This window comes from Mauremys reevesii, linkage group 11 (assembly GCF_016161935.1).
Source record: "Mauremys reevesii isolate NIE-2019 linkage group 11, ASM1616193v1, whole genome shotgun sequence".
Taxonomy (NCBI): Eukaryota; Metazoa; Chordata; order Testudines; family Geoemydidae; genus Mauremys; species Mauremys reevesii.
The window spans coordinates 17,284,128-17,298,310 of record NC_052633.1 but is presented as its reverse complement, the minus strand read 5'-3'; the positions used below and the strand labels follow the sequence as shown (position 1 = coordinate 17,298,310).

General features: G+C 43.1%; 1 protein-coding gene across 17 annotated transcripts in view; it reads right to left on the bottom strand.

Moving 5' to 3' along the window:
• The window catches only part of GPR1 (G protein-coupled receptor 1), a 133,815-nt gene that overhangs the window by 13,670 nt on the left and 105,962 nt on the right, over window positions 1–14,183 (bottom strand). For 2 of the 17 annotated variants that reach the window (XR_005586055.1, XM_039493914.1), the window contains exon 4: window positions 2,928–2,972. The exons of 10 other annotated variants lie outside the window; for them this stretch is intronic. The gene's annotated coding sequence lies outside the window, so the exon portion shown is untranslated. Of the gene's footprint in view, window positions 1–2,927; window positions 2,973–4,211; window positions 4,276–8,238; window positions 8,324–14,183 lie in introns of those variants that run through there. 5 more of the 17 variants (XM_039493919.1, XM_039493909.1, XM_039493922.1 and 2 more) reach the window with 5 other exon arrangements.

The window sequence follows — 14,183 nt, the reverse complement described above, 5'->3', positions numbered from 1 at the left end:
TGTACAAAGATAAAAAACCAAAATTAACAGTGGGCTAGGTTCTCAGCTGGTGTAAATCAACTTCGTTCCAGTAAAGCCTCTGCAGTTGTAAGCCAGGTGACACCTGCTGGGGGTCTGGCCGAATTTTGTTTTCTTTCCAAGAAGGGGCACTTTTCTCCTGGCTTGCTGAAACAGGAAATTACTTATATGCAAACTTCATCAAAAGTGGAGTCTCAGATATCTTATAATGGGCAAAGGGGAGTTGGTTTTTACTGCGTCATTAAACTAAAGCCATATATGTTGCTGAATTTTCCTTGGCAACCAGTGAAGTGTTCCAGTTCAACTACTTTAAGAAAAGTGCTAGTGAAGCATTTCTTGATTTAAGTGGTGGACTCCAGATTTACACAGGTGTAAATGAAATCTGCATCTGGCCTTGAGTTCTTATTTGTGTCTTGTACATCCTGGAGAATGTTGCCAGTGTTTAACACAAAATTACCATATAGATGCCGGATGGGCACAGATCCATTCCCGGAATGAAAACAATTTGTGAGGCCGATAGTAACGAAACCAGTTATTAAGAAAATAAAAAGTCACAACAAAAGGCATTGCGGACCAAACGTCTTTGGCTGGCTAGCAGTGGTAGCTTTAATATTCTGACAACATAAATGATTTATTTTCTGCCACAAAGGACCAAAGCAGTCGATGCAGCTCATCCTAAAGAGGGTTTATTATAGAGCTATGTACAAAAAGCCCTTGAGCTGCTTGGCATGCAAATGCCCTAGCTAGACCCCTTTAAATGGACTAGTGGTATGAAGCAAGTTTGACACACTGTATTTCTTTGCAGACTCTTTAGAACCCTTAGCATACATGATTGGGGGTGACCCCCTCACAGATGGGAAGCCCCTCTCTGTGGAACACAGAAGGTCTCGTGGCTTAAGGTACTGACAGGAATTCAAGAGAGCAAGAGTTCAGTTTTCGGTTCTGCTAGAGACTTCCTGGGTGATGTTAAGCAAGTCATTTAATTTCTCTGCACTTCAGTACCCCTGAACCTTCACTTCCCTACCTCACAAGGTGTTCCGAGGACAAATGTGTTACAGTTTGGGTAGCATGCAGGTACTATGATATTAGGGACCTATAATTATCTAGATAGCATGCCACTGAATCTGGCCCTGCCTAGCTGACGGGATAGCCTCTGCAGGAATTATAACTCTTTCCCTGCCCCTTTTTTTGTCATTTTAAAGTTTTTCTGCCATTTCTCAACTAATGAAGAAAATGAGACCAGCTCTGCACTCTCTCTCTAAGCACTGAAGCATGTGCATAAGTCTAATCCTATTCAGCAAATCACTTAAACAAGTGCTTATTTTTAAACTTGTGCTTAAATCCCATTGGCTCAAGTACTTTACTGAATAGGGATGGATTTGTGCACATGCTTAACTTTAAGCAGATGCTTAACTCCTTTGCTGAACTGAGACCTGAGGGACAAGCTGTAGAAATTAGTGGACTTACTTTAGAGTAAAAATGGACTCACACAGGTGAATCAGGCCCACAAGTTTCATTTGATAAAATAGAAATATGTTGGTCCCTGGTGAGCACTTGATTTTGGGCAAAGACTAAGCATGGAAAGTTTCAGGCCACAAGTTAGAAGAATGTGGAAAAAAAACAACAGGAAATATTTCATCGTTTTAGTTATAGTGATAGCTACCAGATTGCTATGCAGTAAAGAAAGGATATTCCCCAGCAGAAAGTAATGTCCAACAGGAAAGATAAGAAAAATATGACATGTGCACTCATCAAAGAGGGACCTGAGAAATTAACTGGGTGAAGATGGAGGAGAGGAAGGGCGACTAAAGCTTCCCCAAAGAACGACAGAAAGCACTATAACTAGAAATGATTCCTCAGCAGCAAATGCTTGGCAGGTTAAGAAAACCCACATTTCTCAACTTCCCACTATTGAGACAGCTTCTGGACTTACAATCAGACCATGATTTTCTGGGAAAGAATCTAAAAAGGAAGGGCAGGAAAAACAATAAAAAGAGCCTAAGAAAATAAAAACAAAGGAAAATGGATAGTAAAAGGAGTTTTAGAGGGAGAAAGGTTTAATAGCATAAAGCATAAAGCAGGCTTGTTTTGGTAGATTTGTGATCAAGAGCTATTTGTTCAATTAGTGAAGCTCCGATCAAAAGAGACCAAGTTCTGCTCTCAGTTACACCTCCATCTGAGTAGAAAATAAGCAGAAGGATGTTATATATCGATATATTCATGTTATAAAGTATATAAAGAAGAGCTACCCCATTTCATCTAGCAAGAGTGATAACTTCTGTTCTTTCTAGTTTATCCAGCCTGAAGGAATTTTATTGTGTGTGTTATTCTGGTCAATATACGTTTTTTTAAAAAAAATATTTGTTCAGGTTTTAAGGGAGCCACATTTATGTAATTAAATTCTACATCCCCTTGGGGTGTGGAATCTGTACAAATACCAGTACCACCCAGCTGAGTCATGTGTCAAGAAAAATTATATCATCTGCGAGAAGAACATTATAAACATGAGCAGTACCCTTAACAGCTGGAATAAGAGTAAGTTTGAGCCAACAAGAGAACATTTTTTTTAAATCCTGAGATGACCCTTTATGTTTATTTTAAATGCCTTTATCCACATAACAAATAATACCTTAGATTAAACTGAAATATTTTTTTAAAAAGTTAAAAGTAAAATTTGACCATCTATTGCTGGTTACATTCTGCATTTCAGTCGCCAAGCAGTTCACTTTCTGGTTCTCAAGTACCAGCACAAAGGAGCAATATTTGAGTTGCAAATGCTCCATGGAAATGTTTGAATCCAAACAACTTATTTAAAATTGAAGCTACAAATAATACTGAAAGAGCATTTTAATATGAGGTTTTGTAAAGCCTCTTAAAACTCCCAGATCTTAATTTGGAAACTAAATTACCTGGCAATGTCCCTTCTATGTTTAGATCTTCAGAGACGCTGCTGCCTAACAGGAGAAAAGAGATTTATCAAATATCTATGTATTTCTAGTGTGAACCAAAACACACCAAATAAAAGACCCCTCTAGAAAGAGGGCCTATTTTTGTGACGTGCAGTATTGTAAATGTGGTTGGAGGAACTGTAATTCCAAGGTTATGCTTTGCCCAAGTACGTCACCTCTAACTCCTTTCCTTACCCCACTCTCCCAGAGGCAAAAGGTTTTTACAAGCTTGGGGTCCCTACCCAGCAAACGCACGTGATCTGTCTCATAAAGGCCATGTGCATTAAGAGTTTGCAGAGTTAGAACCTAGTTGTTGTTTTTTAAGAAGGAGAGTTGTGAGAGAAATATGTAACGTGCATATGCTAATAGACTGATAGGAAAATGGGGCGGGGGGCAGGAAGGAAGCAGGATTATGGGTTGCCATTGCCACCTGTGAACAGTCCTTGATTCGACCATCAAGAATTGATGTAAAGAGCTGCACACAGGAAGCCATTTACAGTGTGTGACAAGACTATTGGTCATACAAAACCTAGGACCATCTACTGGCACCTTAACTAGTTACATATACAGATCTAGAGTGCTCCTCTAACATGGTACACAGTGTCCTGTCTCCCTGCGGGGGCCCCCAAACAGAGCCAAGGAAAGCATCGAGAGCTAGACAGAGGCAGTGAAAACTGATAGATCTATGAGAGAACCTATCTGCAAAAAGAGGTGCAGTAAAGATTGCAGGCCGCTGGACAGCGATTGTTGTTAGGGCTTTCTAGTCTGTGCATGTCCAGTTGCCAGAGTGGGGTAGGGGTGGGGTTTGGACACATTCAAATATGCAGGCTCACTCCCTGCTGGGCTTTGGGTTTCACAGAGCAGCAAGAGAGAGGAAAATCTTTCTCAATAAACAGGAAAATGTGGTTAGAAGTTTGGCCGATAGGACTCAGGGATGGGTACAAGTTACAAAATTGCTTTTAATGCATTGAAACCGACCAAGTTTAAAGGATGATTATGTCTGTCAAGAGGTGTTTTAAACAGTAAACAAATCCTTTCTGCAAAGGGCAGGCAGAACACTTGCTCCCTTTGTTGTCCATTCATACTTTAAGGTCACAAGCCCCTCCACAAACTAATTCCCTTTAATTTGGTTGTTTAACTAACTGTAGATATAGGTGCCTAACTTTAAGCAACCAAGTGTGAAAATGTTTAGCCTGTGTGTCTAAGTTTCCCTGTCTGTAAAAGAGAGAATAATAATTAAACTACCTCAGGAGCATTGTGAGCTTGGATTCATTAATGCTTGTGCCTTGAGATCCTTGGACAGAAAGATCTAAAGAAATGCAAAGTATTAATAAATGTTTCTAGTACCCAAGAGATTTTACCATGTGCCACAGACAGTGCTTTTTCCACACCTCTCCTCAGCTGATTCCAAGGCCAGATTCTCAACTGTTGTGTAAATCAGCAATGCCATGGCTCCATTGACGCAGTGTCTGGAGTTGCATTACTCTGTTACTTTCACAGTGTTACCCCCATTGAGCATCAATTATGTAGATAATCCATTTTTACATTTACTCATAGATTCCAAGGACAGAAGGGACCTTTGTGATCATCTAATCTGACCTCCTGTGTAGCACAGGCCATAGAACTCCCCCAAAACATTAAAGTGTATCTTTTAGAAAAACATCCAATCTTGATTTTAAAATTGTCAGTGATGGAGAATGCACCATGACCCTTGGTAAATTGCTCCAGTGGTTAATCACTCTCATTCAAAATTTCCAGTCTGAATTTGTCTAGCTTGAACTTCCAGCCATTGGATTACGTTGTACTATTCTCTGCTAGACAGAAGATCTCATTAAAAATGTATTCACCATGTAGGCACTTATAGACTGTAATCAAGTCACCCCTTAACCTTCTCTTTGTTAAACTAAATAGACTATAAGGCAGGTTTTCTCATCCTTTAATCATTCTCATGGCTCTTCTCTGAACCCTCTCCAATTTATCCACATCCATCTTGAACTGCTGATATCAGAACTGGACACAATATTCCAGCAGCAGTCATACCAGTGCCAAATACAGAGGTAAAATAACCTCTCTACTCCTATTCAAAAGTCCTCTGTTTATCCATCCTAGGATCACATTAGCCCTTTTGGCCACAGCATCACACTGAGAGCTCATGTTCAGCTGATTATCAACCAGGTCATCTTTTGTTTTTATTTAAAAGTTTTCCTCTGTCATATGAAATATGGGTTTTGTAGTTATAAAATGGGACCTGGAATCTGGCCCTGTGGGTTCTATTCCTGGCTATACCACAGATTTCCTGTTGGATCTGGGGGAGTTGCTTGACCTCTCTGTGTCTCAGTGTTGAAATCAGACTCAGGTTTTCAGTCTGAAATAGCAGATGATAAACAGACAGTCACAATTTCAGTTCATTTTGTACTGTGTGAAGTCTTCTTAAAGGATCAAAGTTCTCCTAAGACCAACAACATTTGGGCCCTAGTGAATTATCCAGGTATCTTATTCTAGGAATTTGGGCTGCAACCATCTCCCAGATTTGGCTCTCATCACTTAAAATCAATAGATGTGGTCAAGTGAAGGTGTGTTTGCAGTCTGTGTTGCTTAAAAATGAACATGACTATATGGGTGGCAAGTCCATTTATTCAGTTTTGTAAACCAAGGTTTGCTTGGGGAAGATTTAGCCAGTAAAGTTGATTGTAAAGGTCACAATGGTAGATCTTGTCACAAGAAAGTTGAAACTAGCAAAGCTGGCTGTCTCTTTGCTGTTAATTTTGTGACAAGAATTGTATTACAGAGACCATCTTCTAAATACTCATGAAAGGTCCTGGACAGGGCTTAAATTCTCACAGAGTATTTCCTGGAGCCCTGGGGCTCGGGACTTCAGCCCCACGGGAGGCAAGCCAGGGCTCGGGGCTTCAGCCCTGAGGGTCTGAAAATATTTACCAGAGCTCCACTCCAGACAGCTCCACCTGAATTTAAGCGGTGGTCCTGGACATTTCAAATTCCACATGTGTGATCGGTGGTTAGAGGAGAATTTGCAGAAGTTCTTGGACTTGGGAGCCCTCGGCTACAGAGGTGAATCAGATCTTCAAAGCAACTAAAATTTTCAAAAGATTGTCTGATGCTTGTTGGCTATGACAGGTCTCAGACAGATTTTGGCCTAGAAATCAGTTTCACTCAAGAGATGTCAATGCAAACTATTTCAGACTCTCTGAGAATTTGAAGTGCTTACTTAGGGAGTAATTCTCTTCCTCAAAAAAAAGGGAACATACCAAGTCCCCCACAAAGTTCTCCAAAGAGCAGATGGGCTGTGTACAGTTTATCAGAGATATTTAGCTCCCCCAGGCTACTTAAAGGTAGAGGAACTTTGACAAAGGTTCACAAAGGCACCTGTGGAGATTGTAAACCCCACCAGGATTACTGCTGAGATTACAAACCCCAACGCGTGGACAGCTGTGCATGTTATCCATAAACAAGAGCAAAACAAAACATTTTGCATTTGGTTTCAGGAACTTAACTAAGAAAAAAATATTTCTTAGAAGGGCCGTCCCTGGGTTTTAAATAGCTGGGTTGGGACAGTGATTCAGCTTCCTTGGTTTCTGCATCGTGAGCCAGGTCATCACTGCAGACACTATAAATAGCTAGAAATCTCAGTTTGGCAAAAATATTGCCATACATACAGAGAGGTACATAGAGCATCTCAGAGTCAAAAGAAGATATGAGAGATGGAGCAGACTCAGAGTTACCTGATAAAGCTATTTGGAATTTGCATTTTTATCTAGTGATGTGGGGCCTCATTCTGATTTCACTTGCTCCAGTGTAAAGCAAGAATAATGACAGGTGTAACACAGGTATGTGCAGAACAGAATCAGGCCCACTACATTTGTCATGTGAATAGTAATCAAGATTACTTTTCTAGCCTATGCTAAATGACTGGCAATGATGTGATTGCAAAGCCTGTAGTTGGACAACAAGAATGGGCTAAATAGAGTCTGTTACAGACATGGGTAAGTTGCAATCAATCATTCAGGCAAGCACAGGTGTGAATGCCCATAGCAGTCTCTTCATTACATCTTTCTGAGCGAAGGAGCATTCCACACTCATGTGCAGCATGTTATTTCCACATGTCCTAAATGCTGTTATGTCAAAAGTAGCTTTCTTTGAACAAGGCCAGGCATGCACTGTTACCTACGTATCTGCCCTATTCAAAATACAAACCTGTTTTGCCAGGCATCAAAAGTCAGGTCTAAGCTTTAAGAAGTTTGCCAGTATAGTTATACCAGTGTAGCTAAACTGACAATCCTCCCAGCGTAGACACAACTTATTGGCAAAGTTTTACTGATTTAGCTTATACTAGTTCAGCAAGCAAAATACATATCACAAATATTCCCCCTCTCCCCACCAAAAAAAACTGGCATTGCTATACCAGCAAAAGCTTCTAGTTCAGACCTAACCTGAATACAAGAAATCATCTGACCATTTGTCACAGGGGAACAATGTATCTTTCCCATACTCAGGGAACTCAGAAATGACCACAGTCATAATTCTGACACTATCAGAAGTGATTTATCTTTACACAGGCTCCAAGCACTGAGACTTCCAGAAAATATAATAAAGCAGGAATTCTCCAAATCCATGGAATGATTGATGGTGGTTTGTGGAAGCTGGTTGGGTCTATGGTGTTGGCTCCTTCTTGCTTCCACATGTTAAAAAAATATACAAACACCTTCCTACTTTTGTATGGATAGAATTGCTGTAGTTGCTACAGATATGTTATGGGATCAAGAATAATAGAAGTGGTCAGCATGATTATGAACCAGAAGGGAGATGGCCATGAGACAATCCCCATTAAAATGTAGCCTAATTGTGAATAAAGCATGAGAATCTTTACAACAGTATCTAAAAATAAAAGTTTAGGGGGAAAGGGTCATTGCAATTTGAAATATAGCATTGTGCTTACAGTACATGCCCTATCTATAGGAGTTGAGCACGTCACAAGGGAAGTACATTATCCCCAAGGGAACTGAGGCACAGAGAGATTTCAGTGACTAGGGCACACAAGAAGCCCTATGGTAGAACCAGGAATTAAACCCAGAATGCCAGTCCAGTGCCCAAACCATAAGACCCTCCTCTATTTTATAAACATAAACACTAACCCCTCATTTGCAATGGAAGGAGAGAATCATGACCTCTCCTGCCCTGAGAGGAGGTTATACTATATTGTAGCAAGCCCTTCCCTTCCCACTCTTACTGTCCTTTATGGGGAAACTGGACCCACCTGGAAAGCAGCTGCAGTTTCTGGATGGTTTGCCAACTCAGAGCCAATAAGCGTATGATAGATACACACAGCATGTGAATTCATATCCATACCATCTCAACAATAAATCCCATGCTCCAGGTGCAGGGTGTGCCACAGATCCAGGGTGTGCCACAGATTCAACTAATCCACTCACCATCTGACAAAGCCCAGCTGTGGAGTGCTAATGAACCTACTTAGATTACTGCACAGTGGCATGCACATGAATGATTATTTCAGACAGGTTGGGCATGCCTTCCATTCATCCTAGAGCCCCAGCAATCCCTTCCTTGGATCACAGCCACAATACCTACACTCCCTCCTGATGGAGCTACCTGCTGTTTAATTTTTTAGCACCTGAGCTACAAAATCAGCTAACTGCTGTGATGTCAATATTCTGATCAAGCGTGATGGACAGTGCAGGAAATGTTTTCCCATGACTCTAAGTGACGGGTGGGAGGCATATAGTCCTCTTGCTTTACAATTGGTTGGTGTCCAGCCATGAAATAGGATTTTGTTTAGTACTTATATAAGCGTTACATTGCTTTGAGCAAAGTGTCTTTTCTCATGATTATACCTGTTCAAAGAACAGGTGCTTTCACGTTATATAGATCCTTTTGCTATGGTGGGGAGCAGAAGGGGCTCATATCTCGGGTACATTTATTGTACAAGGCCCCCAGGACATCCATCAAGAACAGAGGTTTCTTTCATACTTTCTTTATCAATCTTCATGTTCCAGGAGGGCTAGACATTTACTCAGACCCCCCAGACTAGCATAGAACTGGCAGCTTTCCCAGCCACTGAAGAGAAAAAATGGACTTGTGGTTAAAGCAGAGAACTAGGCACCAGAAAATCTAGGCCCTGTTCCTGGTTCTGCCACAGGCTTCCTTGGGTATTTCACTTTCCTTCTCACTTAGGGCTCAACTCTGCAGGGTACTGAACAATTCTAAAAATGGGAGTTCAGGGTGCTGGGCACCCTGCGGGCTAATAATTCTTCACCATTTCCCAGAGATTGTAGGAGGCTGAGTTCATTCACCTGGGATCCTTACAAGGAAGGAGAGACAGGTGGCTAAAGTATTACATTGCAAACAGCTGCATTTGCTTGCTGTTCAGTAATCATCACGGCTCCCCCTGCTTTTTCATCTGGCAGACTTCAGATGGCGTACAGTGCCATGATCACAATTGTTTTAGGAGATTAACGTTTATAGAAGAGTACATAGAGGCACCAGCTGAGATCAGGGCTTCATTGTGTAAGATTCTGTACATACACACAGTGAGAAACAGTTCTTGCCCTGCTTATAGCCTAAAGAGACCAGACTGATGAAGGATGGCAGTGGAGACAGAAGTGATGCCCAAGGTCACACAGCAGGTCAGTGGCAGAGATGCAGATAGAATCTGTGCCCCCTGAATGCCAGTCTAGCGCCTACTAGACTACACTGGTTGAACTCAGGGTGAAACGGCTTAAGTATATTCAAGAAGTAGGGGCAACTTTTTTCTGAAAAATTCTGGGGGAGGCAAATCTGTGTCAGCATATAAAATATTATGTGATTATATTGTATCTTGCAAAAGTTGGGGGAGGAAGGTGGAGCACAAAGACCTATGAAAAGTCTGGGGGAGGGGCAAACCAAGGCCGGGGGGGCAACTGCCCCCCCTTGTCCCATAGCAAATGACACCCCTGTTAAGAAGGCTGGTGGCCCTCAGTACTGGTGACTATTTAATATCTAGTACGGGGGAGAGGAACAGGAGCGGGGGTTGGGAGGATGGTGAGGAAAGAACATTTTGAAGGAAGTGAAGGAAAAGACAAGAGAGAAGTGAGGAGATAGCGAAGAGGGACAGGGCAAAATGTCAAAGGAGGTCTCCAACTATCTACTTCCTCTGTGTCCCCCTTAATCGTCCTGTGATCCTAGTAGCAGGCCACAGATTATGTAAATTAAACAGTGAAAGCTCTTTTCCTCTCATCATAAAGTACATACACATGAATTAGTGAAGTAACTGAGAAGTGGGCAATAACCCAGTGCTCCAACTCACACACCACTACTCGCCCCTCTCCCTGCGTGTGCCGTCCAGGGGTGTTTTTCAGATGCCTTGAACTTCACTTGCCAGAGTTAACCTGCCCAAGGGAACAGAATAGGAGTCCAAGCAAATAACTAACTAACTAAATAAATAAATAAGGGGAACAACTACGATAGTCTCTGGGAAAACCCACCCACTCCATCCTTATGCAGGCAAAACCTCACTACTGTCAGGGAGAGTTTATACATAAAACCTGAGCAAGGACCTCAGTATTAAAGGGCCTGCAATAATGAATCCATGAACATTCTGCCTGCTACTACAGCAGCACTCAATGGCTTCAGTCAGGCAAAAATATAAGAATTAATGATGTTATCCTTCTGTTCTATTGAAAGGCAAAATGCTCCTCTGGCCAAGGAACCATGAGCAGATGAGTAGGAGCCAAGGTAGAAAAAGAGATGCAGAATATTTTCTGTGTGCTTCTCTTTCACCTCTGCAGAAGCTTGTGGGTGAAACCTGAGAATCTTGCACCAGAAGGACAAGTATCTAGCCACATCTACCAGTGCAGGAGGAACAGCCAGAGAGACTAAAAACTGGTGGTTGGGAATAATGTGTTTGGCAGGAGCTGACTGGGTTGGCAGATGAGTGCTGCAGAAGAGAGGAAGCAGGAAGCAGGTTCAGAGAGAAGCCAAAGGCAGACAAAGAAGGAAAGATGGTGACTCTGTGGGGAATGAGCTACGAGGGAGTTGCAATCCTTTTGGACCCATTGCTGCTGATGGGGATGGCAGAGGGCTACAATGCCTGACCTCTCTGGATTTACCTGCAGCTGAGTCAACTTTGCAAGCCTAAGCTGCAACAACTGGTGTCATCGGTATCCTTTCGAGCCCCATCGCTGGAGAAAAGTTACATCTGAGTTAGAGCTGGTCATTTTGTTTGAAGGATCTTACTGCGGTAAAGTAAAGCCTCCATATGCCAGTCTGGTGGTGGTAAGGGGCTGTATTGGAGCTGTAACTAGACAGGGGAGAATTCTCCCAGTTACAGGAGCATCCTAGGGCAGATGTGGGATCTTATGCTTCCTGCCACCCTGCATGTGCCCCAGCAAAGGGGGCATGCTGGGGTCGGGGCTGAGGGTATATAGTTATAGGAATGGAGTAATAGCTCTTTAAAGTAGCTTGGGCCCTCAAGTGACCCTCACTGTCTTCTGTTGCAGAAGCCACCAAAGCTGTGTCAGAACATAAGGTTGTCAGCTGTCCAGGTTTTCCAACAACTGCCCCTTTTTATGAGGTAGCTGTCCTGGAATATCTGCAAGGATGTTACAGTTCAATATGCACTGCCAGCTGTCCAGTTTTATGGACTCAGAATCATCCCGCATGTTCTGGTTTTTGTACCTCACATGTGGCAACCGTAGCAATAGTGTATATATGGAGTTAGGCCTGTTATGTGGTCAGTAAACACTGTGCCAGTGTGGTTCTTTCATATTGCATTTGCTGTGTTGCAGGGTGCCGGAGGAGAAGGCCTTGCCTTCCACCCTCTTCTCCCTTTAGTACAGAGCACAGGGGCAGCCATAATGTAGCCCTGCACTCTTGTGAATTTGTTAGCTTCTGAGTGACTGGATTTAAAACAAAATACTCTTGGAGCCAGTGAGTGAAAGTCAGCCAGGTATCTGTTCATTAGAACGAGAAACACACAGCTAAGCTGTTGGCACAGATTCCGTATTGTGTAATGAATAAATAGGCCTCTGCCAAGAGCAGTACACAGAATACGTTAGCATTGTCTGGAGGTATAGAACAGCCCCATTTTTAGGTGAAAACAAGAGTAATAATAGATCTAGAAATCCAGGTGAAAAATTTGTTGGCATAGTCAGAAGGGAATGCATAAAGACACAAGATTTTATTATTAGCAAGGACAATTATAACTTCACCTCTTTGAGTTAAGCTAGCTAGCTGAAATATGAGCTTCCTAAAATAGTAGTTAATAGCATTAGCTTGTCAGATCAGAAGCAACAGTGCAGAGTAAAAAGGAGAATCTATACTAGTCAGCATCTTAGTCACGAAGATTATCATTAGTTCTAGAATTGGGAGGAAATATATGGCAAGAACCTGACTAACCTCAGTAGCCCACCTATATGCATCCAGTTACAGAATTCAGCCTCTCAGGACCAAATTTTCTCTGCTGCTGTGCCAAGCTTGAAGAGGAGGAAGGAAGGAATCCTATCCTCTCTCTCAGGCCAAAGAGTCACACTAGAGCCCACTCCATGCTGGTTATAGAAGCCTCAAAGCTACAGTAACCGGTGCTTAAAGTGGTCTGAAAAAGGTGTGTGTGGGGTGACAGACAGGGACTCTCTCAACCTCAGAGCAGCAGCTTTAGTAAGACAATGCTTAAAGTACACCGCTCAGCAGGGTCTTTGACCCATTGCAAACACTTCCCTTCCCCCACTTTAAGCACTGTGTAATAGTGTGGCCACCACCAGAGCATCCCCATGAGGCCAGGGTGCCTCTGCAGTGCCCTGCATCTGATTCTTCAGGGCTCCTGAGACTATGTGGGGTTTGTTTTTCTCCTTCAATCACAGCCCTTTTGGGGTCTGGTTTTCTTTATTTACAAAGCTCAAAAAAAAATGCAAACAAAAAAGGCATTTCTCTAATCACTCCCAGAGTCCCCAAGAATCTGCAGTCCCCCTCCCACCCCAACTGCTTCAGTTCTTGTAAGGAACCAGCTGCCTGAGGGTCCTTTGCTGCACCACGTGTCTCTGGTTTATCAAGCCTGCTCTAGTTCTTCAAGTCAGACAGGCTCCCTCACTCCCTATGCTCTCACATACTCCTCACCACTCTGAGTGGCCTGACAGAGCACTCACTGCATGGCTCGCCATCTTTGTCTGTCCTGGACAGAAGGTCTGCAGTCTGGTGGTTCTTGTCAGGACAATGCTGTCCAGGAAAACAAAAGGGCAGGGTATCAATGGGTAACCAGGCATTTGAATCTCTCGTCATCTGGAGCCATCAGAGCACCGCTTGGTCAGTGACAAGGGAAAAGGGAGTCCAATGCAGATAGTAGTGCCGGGCTTCACTGCCCAGCATTCCTTCTGGATGACCAATACCACTTTTCGCCGTCCAGGAGTTTCCTACTCCTACAGGATAGGATGTTCCTGATTGTGGATCTTCTAGGACAATACTGCACCCAGGGCCCAGTGTAATTCTATCTGAATGGGGACCAGGAAGGGTCTTATGGCATCCCTCGCTGGCAGGTTTGAGGTCTTACTCTACCTGCCAAAGTGACACCCTAGATAGTCACACTCCATCATGGGACACCCTCACTACCTATGTCCCAGCTGCCTAAGGCAATAACATATTTTCGGCCCCTCTTGAATGGTCAACAAAGGCCTGCTTGGATCCTGGGGTCTCAAAGCGCCTCTGACTGGAGATCTCCAGGAAGGTAGAGGCTCTCTTACTTGAGGGGGCCCAATATCAAGGGCATCTCCTCATTCCTGGGGTGCCGAAACCTGGAGCAGTGCCAACAACTCTTGAGTTACTGTGGGCCGGGGGGAGGGTTAGGAGGAATTATCCTAATGCCTGAAGCTTCCGCCTCTAGAAACCTCTCTGTTGTTTCTACTGCCTCTGGGATGGTCAGTGGGCAGAACTGACAAACCTAGGCTTGTACTGCTATGGGGAGAATTTTTAAATGTTGTTCCAAAACAATGCTATCCATCAGGTCACCCATGGTCTTGTTTTCAGGGGTCAGCCAGCGAGTGGCCAAGTTGCAGAGCCGTTGGGTGACAGCCCCCTTTTAGAAATGGTTCCTCATGAAAATTCCTATAATAGATTTCTGGAATGAGTCCAAGCTAATCCAATATGGCCGCCTTCAGAGTAAAGTAAGATTGGGCTTCATCTGTACTCAGAGCCCTGGAAGTAGCTTAGGCCTCCCCT